This window comes from Scyliorhinus torazame, chromosome 21 (genome assembly GCF_047496885.1).
Source record: "Scyliorhinus torazame isolate Kashiwa2021f chromosome 21, sScyTor2.1, whole genome shotgun sequence".
In the NCBI taxonomy this organism is placed as follows: domain Eukaryota; kingdom Metazoa; phylum Chordata; class Chondrichthyes; order Carcharhiniformes; family Scyliorhinidae; genus Scyliorhinus; species Scyliorhinus torazame.
The window spans coordinates 131,124,895-131,130,428 of record NC_092727.1 but is presented as its reverse complement, the minus strand read 5'-3'; positions in this window follow the sequence as shown (position 1 = coordinate 131,130,428).

Below are 5,534 nucleotides of genomic sequence, written 5' to 3'. Positions count from 1 at the left end.
ACACATCAGCTGCTAGATGCCGTGGAGGCCAGGAAGGGCGTCCTGCTCCCCCGCGGGACCAGGAGAGTCAGCCACAGGGCAGCCGGTGTTGCCTGGGATGAGGTGTGTGTGAGAGAGTTTGTGTCTGTGCCAGTGAGAGAGAGAGAAATGGAGAGTGTCAGTGTGTGTGAAAGAGAGTGTGTGATGCACGATCAATTGCACAAAGACTAAAGTTGGGGACAACTGTGGCTTTATTCCAGTCAGATGCGAGGCCTCCTGCTGCAGCTGGCGAAATGGCAGGGCACTGGAGGTCATGCATATTTATACCGTTCTCCGTGGGCGGAGCCAGCCGGCAGGAGCTACCGGCGAACCTGTAATGCAGGTCCTACCTTACATCTCCTATTACAGTGGTTCACCACATTGTGTGAGTGTGAGAGTGTGTAAGTGTGTGTGAAAGAGAGAGTGTGTAAGTGTGTGTGAAAGAGAGAGTGTGTAAGTGTGTGTGAAAGAGAGAGAGTGTGTAAGTGTGTGTGAAAGAGAGAGAGTGTGCAAGTGTGTGTGACAGTGGCAGCGTGTGTATGTGATTGTACCAATGAGTCTGTGTGTGAATGTATTTGTTTATGTGTGAGAGTGTGACAGTATAAGTGAGTGTGATTTGAACACCATATTGAATTGTATTTTGTGGGGTGTGAACAGGTTGTGTTACTGGATTTTAATAATCCACAGGATCTGAGTTCAAAATGCACCTTGGAAATTGGGCAATTTGTTTTGAAAGTTGGCAGAAACCGGGACCCTGAACCTATCAGGTTGTTGTCCTTTAGGGAAGAGGAATGTGACCCAGCCTGACTCCAGGCCCACAGCAATGTGGTGCCCTCGGTGGTGCTGGAGTCAGATTCTGAGTTGGAGGGATGATTGGGTAGTTAGTAATCGACCGGCTGTGCTACTTACATCTGAAAATGAAATGAAAATCGCTTATTGTCACAAGTAGGCTTCAAATGAAGTTACTGTGAAAAGCCCCTAGTCGCCACATTCCGGCGCCTGTTCGGGGAGGCTGGTACGGGAATTGAACCGTGCTGCTGGCCTGCTTGGTCTGCTTTCAAAGCCAGCGATTTAGCCCTGTGCTAAACAGCCCCTAAACATCTCAAGAATGAAAAGAATAAGAAATTGAACAAAATGTCAGAGTCGAAACCAGAAAACATTAATACAATCTTTTATTCTAAAAAAAACAATTCTTTACAATAAAAGTGAGGATGATTTTTATAAAAAATATTTGTTATCTCCAAACATTTCCTCAATACAGACAAAATAGTATTGATACAAAAACTAAATTAAAATTAACAATACATTTGCTCAACTCTATTGAAATATCCAAAGAATGTGTTTTATCAGCACATCGTCTAGCAATGAACTGGAATATATTCATGGGAAAAGAGTCAATCACAAGCGTCTTTACCACTGACAGTCTATAATAACTTCAATTTTTACAAATTACAACATTTAAAGAACAATTTGCATTTATATCAGATAATAACACAGTAAAAATCTACACAAGGTGCTGTGCAGGAGCTTAATAAGGTAATATTTGACACTAAGACACATCAGATGATATTTGAACAGATGGTCAAACATTTGGTCAGAGAGGGTTTTGAAAGTATCTCAAAGGAGGAGAGAGCGGGGTGGATTCAGGATGGTGATTCCAGAGTTCCGGATCCCAGCTAGCTAAAGGCACGGCCACCAATGGTGGAACGATTGAAATCAGGGAAGGTCAAGAAGCTGGAACTAGAGGAGGGCCCAAATGATGGGCGGATGTGGCACTGGAGGAGGTTAAAGGAGTAGAGAGGGTGAGACCACAGAAGGATTTGAAAAGAAGGATTTGCATTTTAAAGTGGATCATTCTAGAAATGCATAGTTTCTAACGATGAATGCCCTCCTGTGGTGTTCTGGCAACATCTCAGACACTCTTAATGGAGCGTTGGAGCTGGGCTTTGGGGAGTGAGAGCCGGGGTATAGCTGGGGTTTTAGGGTTGCTGATTGGAGTTTTGAGGGCGATTGCTTTGAGCTAAACACATCAATTCCTTCACAGAAGAAGAAGATGAAGTGAGCCAAGGTTTGTGTAAAATGCTGCCACAAAGACACCAGAGAGAGCGAAAGCTCGGTGGGGAGAATCTGGACTCGTCAGGGGGTATCATGCTGCCAGGTAACATTCCATTGTGATTGAAAACCAGTGGGAAACTCCTCTTTCAAAGAAACATTCGATCAGGGAAAGCAGAGTCACGGTCACCGCTCAATGAGAGATCATTCTGGAACAAGCTTCCCATGAAACACTACAACACAAACAATTTTCAAATTTAAAGTTAAGGTGAACAATGGTTCCAACACCCTGGGGAGGACATTAACCATCAAAACACATCCACGTTTCCAGTTTCCAAATACATTTTAATCATTTGTTTCCTGAGAAATCACCACATTTACATTTCAGACTGAAGCCCACATTCATCAAAATAATTAATCAAAATATCAAACTCTCTGGAGAAAAGGTCCTGGGTGGGATTGTCTGGTCTGGCGACACAGTGTCCACGCCGTCGTAAACGCCGGGCTGCTCCCAGACTAATTCTGGCCCCTAAAGGGGTCCAGCACGGCGCTGGGACGGTTCACTCCGCTCCAGTTGCTGATCCCGGCGTGAACTGGGCGCCACGGGATCTGCGCAGTCCACCGTGGACACGCGCAGTGGCTTCCTTCAACGCGCCGGCCTCGACGCAACATGGCGCAGGAGTACAGGGGCCGGCGCGTAGGAAATGTGTCCCCCACCCAGAGAGGCCGGCCCGCCGATTGGTGGGCCCCGATCGCGGGCCAGACCGCATCGGGGAACCCACGGGGTCGGACCCCCCTTTCCCCCCACAGGCTGCCACCCGTCCCTTCCACGCTGAGTTCCCGCTGGCTGAGAGCAGGTGTGGGCGGCGCCGGCAGGTCTCAGCAATTCCACGACAGCCGCTTGGCACATCCCGGGCTGAGAATCGGCGGGACGGGTAGAGCAGCCCGCGACCGGCGCCGCGCCAACCAGGCCGGCGCCAATGGCGCTGATTCTCCGCCCTCGCGTGCCGGCCTGGCCCAGAGCTGGGAGAATCGTGCCCTACGTCCAGCCCCAAGAGGCATTTATTCAAATCGACTTCCTCGCCACTATCTTGATGAGAATTCTCACACACTGACTCTCACTGGGATACAGTTCCACACACACTGACTCTCACTGGGATACAGTTCCACACACACTGACTCTCACTGGGATACAGTTCCACACACACTGGCTCTCACTGGGATACAGTTCCACACACACTGACTCTCACTGGGATACAGTTCCACACACACTGACTCTCACTGGGGTACAGTTCCACACACACTGACTCTCGCTGGGATACAGTTCCACACACACTGACTCTCACTGGGATACAGTTCCACACACACTGACTCTCACTGGGATACAGTTCCACACACACTGACTCTCACTGGGATACAGTTCCCCACACACTGACTCTCGCTGGGATACAGTTCCACACACACTGACTCTCACTGGGATACAGTTCCACACACACTGACTCTCACTGGGATACAGTTCCACACACACTGACTCTCACTGGGATACAGTTCCCCACACACTGACTCTCACTGGGATACAGTTCCCCACACACTGACTCTCACTGGGATACAGTTCCCCACACACTGACTCTCACTGGGATACAGTTCCACACACACTGACTCTCATTGGGATACAGTTCCACACACACTGACTCTCACTGGGATACAGTTCCACACACACTGACTCTCACTGGGATACAGTTCCACACACACTGACTCTCACTGGGATACAGTTCCACACACACTGACTCTCACTGGGATACAGTTCCACACACACTGACTCTCACTGGGATACAGTTCCACACACACTGGCTCTCACTGGGGTACAGTTCCACACACACTGACTCTCACTGGGGTACAGTTCCACACACACTGACTCTCACTGGGATACAGTTCCACACACACTGGCTCTCACTGGGGTACAGTTCCACACACACTGACTCTCACTGGGATACAGTTCCACACACACTGACTCTCACTGGGGTACAGTTCCACACATACTGACTCTCACTGGGATACAGTTCCACACACACTGACTCTCACTGGGATACAGTTCCACACACACTGGCTCTCACTGGGGTACAGTTCCACACACACTGACTCTCACTGGGATACAGTTCCACACACACTGACACTCACTGGGATACAGTTCCACACACACTGACTCTCACTGGGATACAGTTCCACACACACTGACTCTCACTGGGATACAGTTCCACACACACTGACTCTCACTGGGGTACAGTTCCACACACACTGACTCTCACTGGGATACATCACACACACATTGACTCTCACTGGGATACAGTTCCACACACACTGACTCTCACTGGGATACAGTTCCACACACACTGACTCTCACTGGGATACAGTTCCACACACACTGACTCTCACTGGGATACAGTTCCACACACACTGACTCTCACTGGGATACAGTTCCACACACACTGACTCTCACTGGGATACAGTTCCACACACACTGACACTCACTGAGTTACAGTTCCACACACACTGACTCTCACTGGGATACAGTTACACACACACTGACTCTCACTGGGATACATCACACACACTGACTCTCACTGGGATACAGTTCCACACACACTGACTCTCACTGGGATACAGTTCCACACACACTGACTCTCACTGGGATACAGTTCCACACACACTGACTCTCACTGGGATACATCACACACACTGACTCTCACTGGGATACAGTTCCACACACACTGACTCTCACTGGGATACAGTTCCACACACACTGACTCTCACTGGGATACAGTTCCACACACACTGGCTCTCACTGGGATACAGTTCCACACACACTGACTCACTGGGCTAGAATTCCACACACACTGACTCTCACTGGGATACAGTTCCACACACACTGACTCTCACTGGGATACAGTTCCACACACACTGACTCTCACTGGGATACAGTTCCACACACACTGACTCTCACTGGGATACAGTTCCACACACACTGACTCTCACTGGGATACAGCTCCACACACACACTGACTCTCACTGGGATACAGTTCCACACACTGACTCTCACTGGGATACAGTTCCACACACACTGACTCTCACTGGGATACATCACACACACTGACTCTCACTGGGATACAGTTCCACACACACTGACTCTCACTGGGGTACAGATCCACACACACTGACTCTCACTGGGATACAGTTCCACACACACCGACTCTCACTGGGATACAGATCCACACACACTGACTCTCACTGGGATACAGTTCCACACACACTGACTCTCACTGGGATACAGTTCCACACACACCGACTCTCACTGGGATACAGTTCCACACACACTGACTCTCACTGGGATACAGTTCCACACACACTGACTCTCACTGGGATACAGTACCACACACACTGACTCTCACTGGGATACAGTACCACAC